This window comes from Myotis lucifugus, unplaced genomic scaffold (assembly GCF_000147115.1).
Source record: "Myotis lucifugus unplaced genomic scaffold, Myoluc2.0 scaffold_38, whole genome shotgun sequence".
Lineage (NCBI taxonomy): Eukaryota > Metazoa > Chordata > Mammalia > Chiroptera > Vespertilionidae > Myotis > Myotis lucifugus.
In genome coordinates this window covers 69,261-88,149 of record NW_005871086.1, presented here as the reverse complement: position 1 = coordinate 88,149, position 18,889 = coordinate 69,261, and the positions used below count along the sequence as shown (strand labels likewise).

The window sequence follows — 18,889 nt, the reverse complement described above, 5'->3', positions numbered from 1 at the left end:
TCAGCATCCTTCTACCCTGAATGTCCAGGAGGGAAACACCGCTGTTATCAACTGCTCTTATTCAGACAGTGTCTCAAATTACTTCCCTTGGTATAAACAAGAGCCTGGAAAAGGTCCCCAGCTCATTATAGACATTCGTTCAAATAAGGACAAAATCCAAGCTGGAAGACTCACTGTTTTATTGAATAAGGCAGCCAAACATCTCTCCCTGCACATCACAGCCACCCAACCTGGAGACTCAGCCGTCTACTTCTGTGCAGCGGGTGCACATTGCTTCCCAGGCACCTGCATCCTGTACACAAACCTGTGAGTGGGGCAGCCCCCTCTGCCTGGGACAGACCTGCAAGCACAGCATTTGTGAAATTGTCTGCAAGTGGAAGCTAATGTGTTGTATGTTAAAAACACATAATAGGAAGGTTAATTTCAAGATGGCCCAGGAAGTGTTAGAACATTTTGTTGAATGGCTATTGCATATGGATTCTTGAAAGGAGTTAGTAATGTTTTATGTTGAAATTGAGGCTTTAAAGATGAATTTACATTTGATATTTAGATACCACTCCTATATAAAACTTACCATCATTATCATAATCCTTATTGTGGATGGACATTTAAGTATTTTATTTTAAAAATAGTATTTATTTATTTTATTTTAAAACATTATATGCTAAACATTGAAAATATGTACAGTACAAAACCACAAAATTGATAATTCTGTAATGAGGTAAGATTAGTATTATTTGGATCACTCTTTTCATCAATTTTTATTGTAATTAGTATCATTTTTTCACTATTATACCTTGAATAGTGCATTTCCATTTCATCAAGTATTTCAAACATCTGCTTTTTAATAGCTGTATGAGAGATTTTTATAACTTATAATTTTACTAGTGTCCTGGTGCACCAATTCATGCACATTGAAAGGAAATTAATTAGAAGAAATATTATAATATTGCTATTCACCCTTTCTCTGTAATAGAAGTGTCAGAGATGAAAGAAAATTAGTAAAATGTATATGAAAATAATATATAAATTGATTAACAAATAAATAATAACAACATGATATAACAATAACAAAGACATGATATAAAAAATGATATAAAACAACATTGATAAAAACAATGACTGATAAATTGATTAAACTTATTCTAACACTGAGGCCAGTGTCAGATGGGGACAAATCAATTCTTGGAATCAGAACAACCTCTCCTCCACAGATCCTGTTAATACTTCAGCTTTGATTATATTAGTTCACAATCTTTTGATAATAAATTTAGTACCATTACAAAGACCCCATTTACTATTAAGATTCCTCAGTAGCATGATGATTGCGCCTACTTTCAATTCTAATTTATGACACGGCATTTCCGAAGGAGTAATACTTTTAAGAAATTCGATGGGAAAATTTTTCTTTCTGGCATCATCTGTTGAATCTAGTATTATTGTTGATTACACTATCCTCTCTGAGTCTTAGTGCAATATCCGTTCCCCAGCCTTTTTCACCATGTGGGAAAAGAACAGGATGCATCATTGCATCTAATGTAGGAAAAGGATACTGATTTGTTTCATTTTAGTGGCATTTGGGTTGTTTGGATCTGGTTTACAATGAATGAGCAAGTCCCTTTCAAAACGAGGTCCTCCATCTTCGTGACGGCAACTTTGGTTACACGGGGATAATTATATCTACCTGGATCACTATTATGATCATATTTAATTGCCATTGTTACTTCCGTGTGACGACACCACTTTCTTTCAGCTTCAGAACGTCAACAAAAATACCCAAATTCACAATCGACAATGACAGATCGAAACACACGCATGCGATTGGTGCCAGCGAAAGCTTTATATGTATTGCACATGTGCGAGTCAACTTAGCCTTTTATAGATATAGAATAAACTTGCTTAATTAGACCTGCTTTCTAATTTAGCTAAACTTTTTCCAGCCCAGTGAAGCACCCCAACTTCTTTTTCAGGTAATTGTCAGCAACACAGCAGTAAATATCAACAAGAAGCAGATTATTATTGCAGATCACACAGGGAGAATAAAAGGTAAATTATTTAATTGCAGCAGTGTTTGACTATATTCTGTGCAGTGGGAAAACCTGAAGTCATTTTCAAGGTCCACCATTTCTTACTTCTTTTCAGTCAGATCAAGTTTCTAAGCTTTCTAAATCTCCATTTTCCGGCTAATGAAAAGAAAATGGGATTCCACTGAGTCTCCTGTCTACCTACTCCAGGACTTCTGTGAGGATTAAATGAGATGAGGCATGGGAAAACACTTCACAGACATGTGGTCACAGTGTAAAGTGTTTCCACCTGAGGCTAGTCATCGCTAGAGAGAGGAAGCCAGGTGTTGCTACTTGACGTCATTACTCGGACAGTCGGACACTTAGCATATTAGCCTTTTATATAGATAGCCTAGAGTCCTGGTGCACAATATTCCTGCATGGGTAAGGTCCCTAGGCCAGGCTGGTGATCAGGGCTGATCAGGTTCTTCCTTCCCCCAGCTGCTGGCTAAGGGCTGTTGTCTGCCGGCAGGGGCCTTCCTTCGTTCTGTGCCACCCCCTGGTGGTCAGCACACATCATAGTGAGCAGTTGAACTCCTGGTTTGTTGAACTCCCAAGGGGACAATTTGCATATTAGCCTTTTATTATAGGACTAGAGGCCCAGTGCACAAAAATTTGTGCACTCGGGGGGGTCCCTCAGCCCGGCCTGTGCCCTCTCACATTCTGGGACACCTCGGGGGATGTCCACCTGCTGGCTTAGACCCGCTCTCCAGGGGATTGGGCCTATGTTGGCAGTCAGATATCCCTCTGGCAGCCTGGGAGCCCTCGGGGATGTCCACTTACCAGTGGGGAGCAGGCCTAAGCAGCAGTTGGACATCCTTAGTGCTGCTGAGGAGGCGGGAGAGGCTCCCGCTACCACCGCCGTGCTGGCAGCCGTCAGCTTGGCTTGTGGCTGAGCACCCTGTGGGAGCACACTGACCACCAGGGGGCAGCTCCTGCATTGAGCATCTGCCCCCAGGTGGTCAGTGTGTGTCATAGTGACCAGTCATTCCTAGTTGTTCTGCTGTTAGGGTCAATTTGCATATTACACTTTTATTATATAGGATAGAGGCCTGGTGCACGGGTGGGGGCCGGCTGGTTTGCCTTGAAGGGTGTCCCAGATCAGGGTGGGGGTCCCGCTGGGGTGCCTGGCCAGCCTGGGTGAGAGGCTGAGGGCCGTTCTCAGGTTGGCCACACCCCCTTAAGGGTGTGGTCCCACTGGGGTGCCTGGCCAGCCTGGGTGAGGGGCTGAGGGTTGTTTGCAGGCTGGCCACAACCCCCGGCGACCTAAGCTCCCAGCTTCTCCTTTTATTTATTTATTTTTTTCTGGGATTTATTTATCTTCTATAATTGAAACTTTGTAGCCTTGAGTGAAGCCCAGGTCCAGCCAGAGTAGGCGGGAAACTTGGCCTCCTCCATCGCCAGGGGCAACCCAAGCCTCCTGCTTGCTCCAGCTCTGTGGCCTCTGCCAGCTTAGTTGGGTTAATTTGCATACTTGCTCCTGATTGGCGTGTGGGCGTGGCTTGTAGGTATATGTTTCCATTTACTCTATCATAGAATTTAGAAGACAGAGTTGTGTATTATTCACTGAAGTAGCTTCAGTACCTAGAACAAACTTTTTCACATATTTGATAATCAGAAGATAGTTGTTAAAGAAAGAAAAGTGAATTCTGGTATTTATTCATCATTTTAATTTAAGGTTTGTGATAGAATAAACTTATGAGTTGATTCATGAATAACAAATATTTTTAATGTCTATATTTGATTATTTAAGTACGTACTATATCTTTTCATTTATGTATGACTTTCTCAATAAAGCTCTGTTGTTTTGAGATAATTAAATTTACTCTTAGACTTGTAATTTTTTGTTCCCATTATGACTTAAATCCTTCTTTTTGTGCTACGTAGGATTTTTTTAAATAGAAAGTTGATTTATTGGTGGGTGTAAGGTGGGGGGCAGCACTGAGACTCTCACCAGTGCAGGGCCCACCATTTGTCCAGGGGACCACAACTAGAGATATATTTGACCCCACAGCCATCTGGGATGAGGTGCTTCTTGGCCACCATGTCTTCAAACTCATCCGCATTAAAGTTAGTAAAGCCCCACTTCTTGGGGATGTGGATCTTCTGGTGGCCAGGGATCTTGAATTTGGCTCTGCGTAGGACCTCAGTCACATGCTCCTTGCTCTGCAGCTTGGTGTGGATGGACATAATGACTTGGCCAATGTGGGCTCTGGCCACTGTGCCCTGGGCTTTCCAAAAGCACCCGCATACCGGCCTGGAGCCTGCCGGCCCCAGCACAGGACAGCATCTTGTTGATGCGGATGCCGTGGAAGGGGTGCAGCCGCACTCGGACGTGAAAGTCATCTTTGCCACAACTTTTCACCACGTACTTGTTGGCACAGATTCACGCGGCCCCCAAGGCTTTGGAGGAGAGCTGCTCATCTTCATCTGACACCATGTGGCCACAGAGTGGGAACTCATCTACTTCTGCCTCTTCCGCCCCAGGTCAAAGATGCGGATTTTGGCATCAGGGACACTGAGGCAGAAGCAAGAATTTGGGTATGGCCTGTTCTTACAATACCAGTAACACTGGGCAGGGCGGTGACCCATGGCAAAACCAGGCTCTTCAGTGGCATGCTGAAGGGAAAGAGCAGGATATTTTTGATATGTACTCATCAGCCACCTTATTATTAGTGTATTGTACAAAGGCATTGGACTAATTTAAAGATAGTTTGTTACAAATCTCCCTGCCTAATCTACATGTTTTGTTTTGACTGAATGAAACATTACTGACCACAATCTTCTCATTAAAAAAAAAAGTTTTATTGATTTCAGAGGGAGGAAGGGAGAGGGGAAGAGAGATAGAAACATCAATATGAGAGAGAATCATCCATTGTCTGCCTCCCACACGTCCCTACTGGGGATAGAGTCTGAAACTCAGGCATGTGCCATGACAGGGAATTGAACTGCAACCTCCTGGTTCATGAGTCCCCACTCAACCATCCAACCACATCTGCCTGGCCACAATCTCCTTTAAAAATATTATTTTTTTTAGTGACTTTGTTTTCTGTCTGCATTTCCTTCATCAGGAAACATGGAATGAATGGTGCTGGGGGTTGTGTGACTACTGAGTTAGCTGGTCTGAAGTCCTCTATATTGATGTTTTTAGCCCACTAGGGGGCACTGTAGGCTTTTCGTTAATGACTTCTTATGGTCCCAGCAGGTTGAACAGTTAAGAGAGGAGGAAAATGAGCATATGAGACAGTCAAATTATAGACAGCAAAGAGGATGAGGGGGGAGGGGGAAGAAACAGTGTTTGTGTGAAGTTCATCTTAGTTTTTCAGCTCTGCCACTTTATGTGAACATCAGAGAGCTGGAGTCCCTACTTTATAAATCCATTGTGAGAATGATTCTCTGAGCAGAAATACAGGAGTAAGAATGTTACTGGTCACTGTGAGCATGGAAGCTCAACAGTAAATATCTCTGAACCTGTTTTCATTTTTTAATTGTTAGGACTAATGTCCCAAAACCCACTAACCTGGAAAAGTATTGCATTATCACAAATATACGACCTTTTTGTATATCTCCATGAAAGTAAGTGCAAAAAGAATTAAGAGAAGAAGATAGAGGAAAAAATAAGGAACAAAAATAGCAGAAAAGGGAGAGGACAATATTTAATTTAATCAGTAAAGTGTGGTTGGAGCAGGGTCATCCATGTGGATCAACAGGGTGCTCAAGAGTTGGACAGGAGAAGGGGAGAGGTGGAAAGTAAGTCAGAGTGGACCTCATAAACATATCTAACTTATCACAAAGCCAATTGGACTTATTTTTATGTTGATGGTGACCATATGTTTTGTTTTCTAGAACTCTCCTGATTTCAAGAAAATCATTTACTTCTGCAATACACAGTACATGCTCAGATAGTATCCTTTATCAGAATTTTCACTTAACTGAATTCTCTAATTCTTTGTCAAACTATGCAATTTGGGAAACAACGTTACTCTTCCTAGGACTCTCCAAGGTTCTTTGTAACCTACTGAGAAATTGATTATTTCAGAAACATCATACCCTCTTCCTCAAACACTAACCACAAACTTATCATACATAAGTGTTTTAAGGGAATAAAAAGTTTTATATCTTCATAAATTGTATATATTGCCTCTTAACCTCATGCACTGTTTGTACCCAGAATTTTGGAGAGATGACTGTGCCATGTCACTGGGCCAATGTGGGTGGAGTTTGCTGTTTAGATGAATGACAGAGCTGAGAGGTGATTGGTCCTCAGTGAGTCTGGTGAAACATACTGAGTGCAGGAACAAAATTCGCCTTGGCCAAGACGCTACTCCCTCCAGATCAGGGGCAAAGGCACCACAGCACCTTGGCAAGACGTCATGAAGAGACACCTGGGAGCTCTGCTGGGGCTTCTGTGGGCCCAGGTTTGCTGTGAGTTCGGGTGTCCCAGATGGGGAGCTGGGGAGTGTTCCACAGCTGACAGTGGGGGCTGGAGGAAGGGAGAGCTGACACAGAGCTCCTAGACAGTCCCATTTGGGTGTTTCTTGGGACATTTTACAGGTCTAGAAACTGCATCATTCATCCCAGTGGCATTATTTGTATTTGTTTTTCTCTTTCCAAGCAGGGGTGACAGGGATGAACGTGGAGCAGAGTCCTTCAGCCCTGAGCCTCCAGGAGGGAACCAGCTCTACTTTGAGGTGCAATTTTTCTAGTACTATGTATAAAGTGTTGTGGTTCCGACAGAATCCTGGGGGCGGCCTCATCAGTCTATTTCACATGAGTTCAGGGACAAACCACAATGGAAGATTAAGCTCCACAGTGGATTCTGCGAACCTGTACAGTACCCTGAGCATCACAGCCTCCCAACTAAAGGACTCAGCCACCTACCTCTGTGCAGCGGATGCACAGTGCTGCCAGGTGATCTGCAGCCTGTACCCAAACTGCAGCTGGGCCTGCAGCCCCACCCCTTCCACGGGCAGGCATGTTGCCCCCACCTTAGGCTTTGCACATCTTTGGGTTTTCAAATGTATGTTCCAAAACTTATTTCTGTCCTAAAATAATACTCTTCAGCTCTGTCATTCACCTTTTTTTTTTCCTTATTTCCTCCCTGAAATCACTTTATAGGTAAAAAGCTCTAATATGGAACCACTAAAACAACTGATAAAGATATCAGTATCTAATTTCCTGTCAAAGCAGGTCCCCTTTCAAGCAGTACAGAAATGACATATAAATTACTCTGCTGGAAAAGGTTTTGAAAAATACATGGTGGTGAACAAGCAGAGCGATATGAGTCAGTTTTTCAGTTAACTGCAGGTGGATCTACTTTTAAGGCAAAGGAAGGAGCCCCTGTAATGGTTTTTAAAGTTTTTATTAGACTTATCCTCCCAGAAAACCAAGTATAAGAAAAATAATTTTATTGAATGATGTTCACTCAATCTAGATTATTATGTATATTATCTATTTCAGTACTGAATAACACTGTAAATACTCTCATTTCACACATGGATAAAGTGAGGGTTGTAGTGGATAAGTGACTGGTTTGAACTCAAATTATTAATAAATTTTTGAAGCTGGTATGACATGAGCGGTTATAATTTGAGTGACCTGCTATAGAACACTCTATTGCATCATCAATTATTTTGATCAATAAATTTGTACAATGTGTTTATGTATATTACTTTCATTTCTTTTTTTTTAATCTTCATCTGAGGACATGTTTTTATTATCTCAGAGAGGAAAGGAGAGAGAAACATCAATGTGAGAGAGAAATATAATCAGTTGCCTCCCATATGTGCCCTGACCTGGGATCAAACCTGCATCCTTTTGGTGTATGGGATGATGCTCCAACCAATTGAGCCACCTGGTCAGGGCAGTTTATTTCTTGTTTTTAATTACTCTTCTCAAGGTGACATTAGTTATTCACATATAAATTTTAGGTGTACAATTTTATAATAAAGTAGAGATCTAGTGCACAAAATTCATGCATGGGGGTGCCGTCCTCAGCCTGGCCTGCACCATTTCACAATCCGGACCCCTCAGAGGATGTCTGACCTGCCTGTTTAGGCCCCCATCCCACAGCAATCCCTAAACTGGCAGTCAGACATCCCCTCTTGCCTGCTTGCCTGTCTGATCTCCCCTAACCACTCTGCCTGCCTGCCTGATCTCCCCTAACCACTCTGCCTGCCTGCCTGATCTCCCCTAACCACTCTGCCTGTCTGTGTCATTGCCCCTAACCACTTCCTGCTTGCCTGATCTCCCATAACCACTCTGCCTGCCTGCCTGATCACTCCTATTAACAAGCTGCCTGCCTGATCACCCCTAGCTGCTTGCCTGTCTGCCTGATCGCCCCTAACCATCTCTGCCTGCCTGCCTGATCACCCCTAACCACTTGCATGCCTGATTGCCCCTAACTGCTCACCTGCCTGCCTGATTGCCCCTAACTGCTCCCTGCCTGCCTGATCACCCCTAACCGTCTCTGCCTGCCTGCCTGCCTGATCGCCCCTAAACACTGGCCTGCCTGCCTGATCACCCCGTACTGCTTGCCTGCCTGCCTCATTGCCCCTATCTGCCTCTGCCTTGCCCCCGCCACTGCATCTTCATCCGGAAGGTTGTCCAGAGGGACGTCCAGAATGACGTCCAGTAGATTATTTGGCTGTCCAGTCTAATTAGGATTTTATGCTTTTATTATTAAAGATCATTCATATATATGTATATATATATTTTCCAGCATATTAGCCATGGTGGTAGGGTACCTTTAATAAATATCTGCTTCCAGAAAGCCCAAGCAATAAAATTGGGGGGAAAAACTGCCCTCAAAAATGTTCCTGCCATCTTTTAGCAATTCAGGTTGTATTGCCTGCCTGTGTAAGACTCACTTTTAATCATGTTCACATCATTGGTCTCCCGTAGGTTTGTATCATCTGTATATTGCATTGTGTTCTAACCTTCCAAAGCCTAATCTCCCTTCATCCATCATCATATATTTGACCTCTTTACCCTCTTCACTCTTCATCCGCAGCAGAACCCCTTTCCCTCTGGTAACCACCATACTGTTGTCTATTATATTTTGGTTTGCTTTATTTGTTGTTTTCTGTTTTATGTCCCACATATGAGTGAAGTCATATGGTTGTTGTCCTTTTCTGTCTGACTCAACTCATCTACATATATAAAAATCCAGCAACCAGAACGCTGTAACGACCAGAAGGACTGGTTGCCATGACACCCACTGCGGCCAGCGAACTGGCCCGATTATGGGTGGGGCTGGGGGCCAACTTCTGGTGGCCCCTCCCCCCATCTGGCCCCACCCCAATTTCCCCTACTTTAATTGGGGGTGGGGCCATCTGGTTAACTTCCTGCAGGCTCTCCCCATGGCCGGGCCCACCCCTAATGGGCCCCCAACACTGTGATCGCCCTCAGCCCCTCCCCTGGCTCACCCCATCCCCAATCGCCCCCTTACCCCAATAGGGGGTGGGGCCTGCTCATCATCCACCTGTGGCCCCTCTCCCTGGCCAGCCCCACCCCTGATGGGTCCCCACCATGACATCGACCCACGGCCCCTCCCCTCAAGCCAGCTTCACCCAATCGGTCCTCCACTCTGATCAGGATCAGGGCCAGCTGGCCAACTGCCCTCGGCCCCTTCCCTGTGGCTGGCCCCACTCCCCGATCGCCCCCCACACCATTTGGGGGCAGGGCTGGCTAGTCAACTCCCATGGCCCCTCCCCCTGGCTACTGGCCCTCAATCAGCCCCCCAACACCATTCGGGGGCTGGGCCTGCTGGCCCACTGCCCCACAGCCCCTCCCCACAGCTGGCTCCACTCTCAATCGCCCCCCCCCCCCAAGCCAATCAGGGGCAGGTCCCACTGGCCAATCGCCAGTGGAACCCCCTCTGGCCAGCCTGGCCTTGATTAGGCCCTGATTGGGGTGGGCTGGCTGGCCAATTTCCTGCCATCTCCTCCCAACAGGCCCAGCCCAATCCACCCAGATTGGGGCCAGGCAGGCCAGATGCCACCCATGCATGAATTTGTGCACTGAGCTTCTAGTTTAGAATGATACTGTTACCATCCATCTGTGTTGTCCCATATGGTAGTATTTCATCATTTCTATGGCCTCAAAGCATTTCACTGTACATGATTACCACAAATTCTTTATCCAATTACACATCAAAGGAACTTAGGTTGTTTTCATGTCTGGGCTATAGTGAGTAATGCTGAAGTGAACATTGGGGTAGATGCCTGTTTATGAATAAATATTTTTAAAAATTTCAGGTAGTTACCCAGAAGAGGGACTGCTAGGTCTTATGCGGGCTCTGTTCTTAATCTTTTGAGGATTCTCTATAATGTTTTCTATAGAGGCTGCATCAATTTATATCCCCAGCAGCAGTGTACAAGGGTTCCATTTAGGGCATTTCTAAGCAGTTCCTTGTATAGGAGATCTTATGGAAATTTTCATTTTGTTTTATTAAAATACATAACCCTTTCTTGCATTTTGGATACATTTTTACTCATGATTTTGTAACAGCATTCACAGTTTGGGAAAGGGAGCAGAAAGCTTCCAGGATTAACCTAAAATATCCCTTATCTGTAACAGCCAGTGATAAAGACTTCTGGCCACCAAAACTGAAGTTTAAACTTGCATGTGGAATAAGTCAATGCAAATTGAATTTCAAACTGTGCCATCTGGAATAGATAGGAATGACTGGGACCCTGAAAATTAACATGAAGATATAAGGGCAGACTTCAGAAAAGCTGGAAGCTTGTGACCCATGTGGTAGCAGAAGGAACCCTGCCCTTGGTTTAAGGCTCTGTTATCACTGTCTTGAAATTCTTAATAATTTTATCTTTGTACTGGTGCTTTTAAAGTTCCATCCACATATGGGATGGAACATGTGTGTGAGCAAAGGAGGTACATGGGGCAGCAGGACACAAGACAGAACACACAGAGGCCCAGGTTCACAGTCACAGCAGGGAGTGTCTGAGCTAAGCAGTTGTCAGGGCCACCTGTTGGGCCTCTGCATGCTCTCACCATCTGGGGCTTTGACATGCAGCAAAGGGGATCAGTAAACTTTGTTGGTCAATGACTACAAAATGAAAGAGTATACATGGAGGGAAGGTGGGGGAGGGTGGGTGGGAGGTACCCAACCAAAGACGTATGCATATATGCATAAGCTATGGACACAAACAATAAGGTGCTGAAGGCCTGGGGCAGGGGGCAGTGGAGGACTGGAGGGGGTCAATGGGGAAAAAAGAGTCCATATGCAAAACTTTCAACAATAAAGAATTATTTTTAAAAAAGTGTATACATGGACACTTCAATAAAGCATTTTGGAAGTTCCTTACAACACTGAGTACACTCTTACCATACAACCCAGTAATGGTGTTCCTGGGTTTTACCCAAAGGAGTTGAAAAGTTATGTCCACACAAAAACTTGCTCATCAGTGTTTTTAGCTCCTTTATTCTAAGTTGCCAAAACTTGGCAGCCTCCAATATGTCCATCAATAGGTGAATGGGTAAATGAATGCTGGTCCATCCAAACAATGTAGTATTATTAAATACTAAAAGGAAATGAACTATCAAGCCATGAAAAAACAGGGAAAAGTAAAATGTATACAGATAGTCCTCGGGTTAGGTCGGACTCAATGTACGTTGTTTAGTGGTTACGTCGCCATCTCCCATTTATTTATTTAAAAAAAGTTCCATCATTTAGATGTATATACATATGTGCTTTATGTCTTTTATTATTTATTTAACACAAGTAAAGGTCAGAATTATTATCTTTCTTTTAAATTTTTTTTACTGTTTCACTTCATTTCTTCTGTGTATGTGCTCCATGTGAGTGACGTAGGTCCTTATGTAGGTGGGTTCTGACTTATGGTGAAAATCGCGTTATGTTGCGCCATAGGAATGGATCTCCAATATAACCCGAGGACCTATTGTATTACTAAATAAAGAAGCCAACTGGAAAAGGCCACGTCCTATATGATTTCAACCACATGACATTCTGGATAAGTCAAACCTATGGGGACAGTAAAAAGACCAGTGGTTGCCAGGGGCTGAGAGAAGCTGGAGGGATGACTAGGCAGAGCACAGATAATTTGTAGGTTGGTGAAATTAGTCTCTGTGATGCAATAATGATGGATACATGTTATTATACACTAGTGGCCCAGTGCACGAAATTTGTGCACAGGTAGGGTCCCTAGACGCTGCCAACTACTGATGGGGGCCTCCCTTCCCCCAGTTTGCCAGTGGGTGCACCCCCAGTTGAACTCCCAGTTGAACTCCATGTTGAGGGGACAATTTGCATATTAGACTTTTATTATATAGGATTTGTGTAAATCCATAGAATGTACAACACAAAAAGTAAACCCCATGATGGTACACTATGAACTTTGGGTGATCATAATGCATCAATGTAGGCTTATCAATTGTTAGAGATATACCACTCTTGTGGGGAAGTTCATAATGAGGGATGCTATATGTATGTGGGGGGAGGAGGTACATTGGAAAAATCTGTACCTTTTTCTTAATTTTCTCTGACCCTAATGACTGGGGGAAGAAAAAAAGTCTCCACCCACTGTTGGAAGCTTCTGCCCAGCTTGCATTGCCTGTAGCAGAACCTGCATCATACCTTTATCTGTAGCCCTCCCTTAGGTCTTAAGGATCCGGATACTTTACTGTGGACGTCGGACTTGGTGGAACCGCAATCATGATGGTGGGAAGAGCAGCAAGATGCTGTAGCACATTGACTACCGCATGCACTGCAACCTGCAGGATGGATGCATCTTCATCAGCACCTCTAAGGCCTTTGACAAGCACATGAACTTGATCATCTGTGATTGTGACAAGTTCAAGAAGATCCAGCAAAGAATGCGAGGCAGCGGGAGTGAGAAGAGAAGCAGGTTTTGGGTCTGGTGTTGCTGCGCGGGAGAACCTGATGTCCATGACTGTGGAGGAACCTGCCCCCAAAGATACTGGGATTGCTCCTGTACCCCTTGCAGGAGCTGCAGGAGGTCCTGAGGTTGGCAGGGGGGCTGGCAGAGGAGTACCAGGTCGTGTTCCTATTCTGCAGGCTCCTGTGGGATTAGCAGGCCCTGTCCGAGGCGTTGGGGGAACCTCCCACAGGTAATGACTCTACAGGGAGGAAGCACTGTTGCAGCTGCCGCTGTAGCAGCCACTGCCAACATTGCTGGAGCCCTAACTCAATAGCACCAGGTTGGGCAGCTCCCTCCTCCAGGCATTATGACTCTTTCACCTGGTATGAGACCACCCATGGGCCCACCAATTTGGGCTTCTCCCAACTCAAGGGGCACCAATAGGCATACCTCCTCCATGAATGAGGCCCCCTCCCCTTCTTCCCCCCTTTGTCTCCCCCTGCATCAGAGGTCCATCTCCCCCAGGAATGCATCCATCAAGACCCTAGGATACTGTTGTCCTTAGCCTCTCTTTTCCTGCAGTTCATCTCTTGAAACTGTGTAGAGTGTTTGTGAGCTTCTGTCCTCTCTTTGCTGCATTAATATTCACTAATAAATGAATAGAGCAACAACAACAACAAACACTCCAAAGCACATTAAACTCATACTTACATGAAACTGATTTGCATGAAGAGTTAAAGCTTTTCAGAAAACTGGATCCACTAAAAACATTATCTAATGGCACTTTTCCCATTCTTTATTTTATTTTAATTGAATTTATCGGGGTTATATTGGTCAATAAAAGTATATAGGTTTCAAGTGTAAAATTCTACAGTACATCATCTGCACATTGCATTAGGCACTTATCATCCAAAGTCTAGTCTCCTTCCATCACCGTTTATTGCCCCACTTACCATATTCCACCTGCTCCCAACCCTCATCCCTCTGGTAATTACCGTACTCTTGTCTGTGTCCCTGAGTTTTTTTTCTTAATCCTTTCACCTGTTTCATCCAGTCCCCCTCCCCTCTGATAGCTGTCTGTTTTCTGTATCTATGTGTCTGCTTCTATTTTGTTTATTTTGTTCACTAGTTTCAGCATATAAGTGAAATCATATGGTATTTGTCTTTCTCTGACTATCTTATTTCACTTAGCACAATACCTTCTAGGTCCATCTATACTGTTGCAAAAGGTAAGATTTCCTTCTTTATGGATGAGTAATATTCCATTATATATACATATGTATCACAGCTTTTGTATCCACTCATTTACTGATGGGCACTTAGGCTACTTCCAAATATTAGCTATTGTAAATAGCACTGCAATGAACATAACGTGCATATATTCTTTTAAGTCAGTGTTTTGGGTTTCTTTGGTTATATTCCAAGAAGTGGAATCACTGGGTCATAATGTAGTTCCATTTTTAAATTTTTGAGGAAGCTCCATACTGTTTTCCAAAGTGGCTGCACCAATCTACATTCCCAGCAACAGTGCATGATGGTTCCCTTTTCTCTACATCATTGCCAACACTTGTCGTTTGTAGGTTTATTGATGATAGTCATTTTGACAGATGTGAGACCATAAAAATTTTAGAAGAAAACACAAGCAGTACAATCACAGACATTTCTTGCAGCCATATTTTCTAACTGATATAGTTCCTCGGGCAAGGGAAACAAAAGAAAAATAAACAAAGGAGACTACATCAAGCTAAAAAGTTTTTCCATAGCAAAGAAAACCATCAGCAAAATGAAAAGACAACACATTTAATGAGAGAACATGTTCACCATGATACATCTGATAAGGACTGGCTGGGAATTTTGAACAGCCAAGTTAACTTTGCAAGGAAAAATGGCAGATGGCATAATGCAATTGGGTTGTTTTAGAAAGTGTTTCTTGCTTTGCATATTAATAAGCTCATTCTCCTCCTCTAGGTTCTCCCAGTTGTGGAGGTTTAAAAAAAAATTTTTCCCCTACAGGTTCTATGTGATATGTTATAGATATGCATAGAAGAAATAAGTTTCCAGAAGAACATCCTGTTTACCCCTGATTAGCCATGAAGCCACTTTAATCTCACTGTTTGTGAAGATTTTTACACTTGGTGTTAATGTCCCATCTTACTATGGACATATAGATCCATCCCTGATCTCATAGGAGAAATGGAAACACAAATAGAACCTTACCCTGAGGATCTTGTCTCTGTCACTGAACAGGCACCAGGGCTGGTTAGGGGAAACCTCAGACCCACTAGATTACATGTGAATGTGAATATCGTCTTAGGGTTCCATGATGTAGTACAATTTCTCAACACTCACATACCCTCTACATTACATGCAACCAGTCTTCAATAAATATTTCTCTGTTAAATAGAATGAAAGGAATTTCAGAGTTTTAAGAGCCCTTAAATATCTGCTAGTCCAACCTGATTTTATAACAGAAATTAAATCTAAGGTGCCAATAGAAAACAATTAGATAGTAAATGAGCTGGGAATAGAAAGAAATTGGACTTTCTCATTTTCTCTTCAGCAATATTTCCCTTGCTTCCTTCTTGAAGTAGCATATTTCTGAGTAAAAAGGAACTGTCTAATGCAAGCCCCGCTACTAAGATCTCTGCAGTCTGGTTCTGGAAAGGCCATGATCAATCATTTGGCCACTGGAATAGAGAATTCCAATTGTTGTAAACGTTTGACACGTTGGACAGGAAAGGAGACTAAAGTTGAATCACTGTTACTGTATCAGTAACCAGACTCTCACTCACTGGCTTCTGTAAGAGGAAGACAACAGTGATGATGCCATCCTCAACACACACAGATGTATTTCTAAGGACTTTCCTGGAAGTAGCTCATAAATTTGTTATCCCAAGTGGACATTCTTTGTAGGCAGAATATGAGTATAAAAAACATAACTCACATATTGTCAGCAAAAATGATAGTTGGAATTTGAAAACTCAGGTAGGCAGCAGCCGTCCATGAAGGTGCCAGGTAAAGGTTTTTCAGGCCAACATTTTGGTGATGGGTAAAACAATATTCAGTGGATTAATCATGGAGTTGATAATTTTGTCCAAGGCCTGGATATATATGTGCTGTAATTAAGACATGAAACACTGGTTTTCATATGAATGGTCACGTTCACACCATCACCATCGGATCTGTATGCCATAACTATCAAAAGGACAAATATTGACTTTACGTCTCCAAAAAGAAGGAAATGTGCCCAGAGAAAGATTTGAGAAATTTTATCTTACGGAGAATAAAAGACCCTCAAATCCAGAAGTTTTACATACTTAAAAACACACATTTTACAGATACACATATATTTATATATTCCGTTGATATTCTTTACCAGTTCTGTCTTTAAATCTTTAAGGGTCTGAGAGGTGGAAGAGAGATCAGATTTATTCTTTGTAATCCCAGAAGAACAGTGAGTTCAAATAATCAGAAAGGAGCTCCCACTTCTGGGTGTGAGGTAGTCTTGGTTTCCCAGGGACCATTTAGGGTCAGTTCCTGTTTGTACTATTTCCTTACCAGACACAGGCAATCGAGAAGTCAAAGTGGGTAAGAAAGGGTTTTTGGCAGAGAAAGATAATTCTGGAAACTCACAGGACTGAAGGACTTTATCAACGTCTTAGGGCAAGAACAGTGTAGTGGGATTTGTGAGAAAAATGATAGAGTGTGCAATCTGAGACAGTGATGGCCAGAGAGGCAGGATCCATGCCAGGAGAATTGGATTACACTTTAGATAAAATTCTACTAAGGATATGAGTTAGTAATTGTATTTTAGGAAAGGTTATCCATCTTGATAAGAAAATTAAACCATGCCAAGAATAAACTTACATGTAATTTTATTTTTTCACAAGCTGTACTTTTAGTACTTTGAGGAATATAAGACACACAGCATTAAAATAGATTTCTTTTAAAATTTATTAATTGATTTGAGAGATAGAGAGAAACATTGATGTGTTCTTCCACTTACTTATGCATTCACTGGTTGGTTTTTGCCTGTGCCCTGCCCAGGGATCAGACTCACAATCTTGGTGTATTGGGATAAAGCTCTAACCAACTGAGCTACTCAGCCAGGGCCTAGAATAGGTTTCTTACTGTGTGTCAGATTTCTCACTGCAATTTAAGCCAACCTGTAGGTCAAATTGTTTCCTATGGTTGAAATATTAATAACTCATGAAAGATATCCCCTGCTCCCTTATCATGGAGATTCAATCCTTTACTTTTAATCACAATCATCTTAATTGAGGAAAGATTCCTAATATTCACTTTGGTACTATCAGTTCTCTGGGAATAGCAAGGTCACAGCTAAATCAGCTTAGAGGAGCAGGCTTTGACTTAGAAGGTACTTGAAATATCCAATGATCTTCTCCCTCAAACTCTAATCTTTTCCTTACATATTCCTTTTAGAAAGAGCTTTTCTTCATAACAGAAAAATGAGGATGACAGGTTTAGCTAAAAAGGAAGGGATTTTGAATTAAAAAATTTTTCAATTACAGATTACATTCAATATTATTTTGTATTAGTTTCAGAAGTATAGCAAAGGGCTTAGAAAATTATATACTTTATAGAGTGGTCCTCATGCTGCTTCAAGGGCCCACCTGGTCCCATACATAGTTATCACGATATTATTGACAATATTCCCTCTGCTTTAATCTACATCTTTGTGAGTAATCTGTAACTACTATTTTGTACTGCTTAAACCCTTCACCTTTTTCATCTAGCCTACAAATGACTGTCTGTTGTCTGAATCTATGGGTCTATTTCTATTTTGTTTGTTTCTCTTGTTCATTAGATTCTACATGTAAGTGAAATCATATAGTATTTGTCTTTCTCTGTCTGACTTATTTCCCTTAGCATTATACACTCTAGGTCCATCCATACTGTCTTAAAAGTAATATTTAATTCATTTTTAAGGCTGAGTTGTTTTTCATTGTGTTTGTGTATGACAGCTTGAAGAGGAAGATTTTATATTTATTTTGCTTAAGAGAGTGAACCTTTGAATTTCCAGATTTCAAACATATAAACCCAGGCCATTGTAGAATAAATACCAACAGCATCTGACTCTTTCCAAAATATTAACAATGACTCAGTAGTGTGCAGAGTTACAAATCTTGATCTCTATATTCTTCCGTATTCTCTCATCTGACTTAATTTATTGACCAATTGTTGTTTTGAGTCTCTCAGAGGCACAGGGTAAAAGAATATTTAACAGCAATTCAGTAGTTGTGAATGTAACCACAAGATGGCAGTGCACCTCACTGATGCAGAACATGTGGAGGGTGCATTTTAGTGGATTCTGAATGAACAGGCTTTGGCAGAAGCACAGTCTTTTCCTTATTGGCTGGGTAGAATGTGAGGAAACTCCTATGATTGTCAGAGGAAAGGAGGGACAACTTGATAACAGCAGTAGCTCCCCTGGCTGTGATTGCAGGTCCACAATTGCTCCTGAGTAGGAAGAATGATGAAGACGTCTATTGGAGCTTTGTTCATGTTCTTGTGGCTACAGCTGGACCGTGAGTTGAGGGTTTACAGGAAACAATGTATTAGTGGATACTCTTTAGAAGCAACACTGGCTTTATTCAGGGTTCCTTAGTTACTGGGCAAAAAGAAAATGACAAAGTTTAATGATCTGGTCACTCTTCTTCTTTCTCTGACTCTTTCTTTCTGCATAGGGTTCAGCCATGGAGAGAAAGTGGATCAGCATCCTTCTACCCTGAATGTCCAGGAGGGAAACACCGCTGTTATCAACTGTTCTTATTCAGACAGTGGCTCTGACTACTTTCCTTTGGTATAAGCAAGAACCTGGAAAAGGTCCCCAGCTCAGTATAGACATTCGTTTCAAATAAGGACAAAATCCTAAGCTGGAAAGACTCACTGTTTTCTTGAATAAGGCAGCCAAACATCTCTTCTTTGCACATCACAGCCACC

General features: G+C 42.4%; 2 pseudogenes; one reads left to right on the top strand and one right to left on the bottom strand.

The window, feature by feature from the left end:
- Nucleotides 1-4,209: 4,209 nt before the first annotated feature.
- LOC102417267 lies at nt 4,210-4,655 on the bottom strand (annotated as a pseudogene).
- A 2,037-nt stretch (nt 4,656-6,692) lies between these two features.
- On the top strand, nt 6,693-13,473 carry LOC102416952 (annotated as a pseudogene).
- The last annotated feature ends 5,416 nt before the right edge of the window (nt 13,474-18,889 follow it).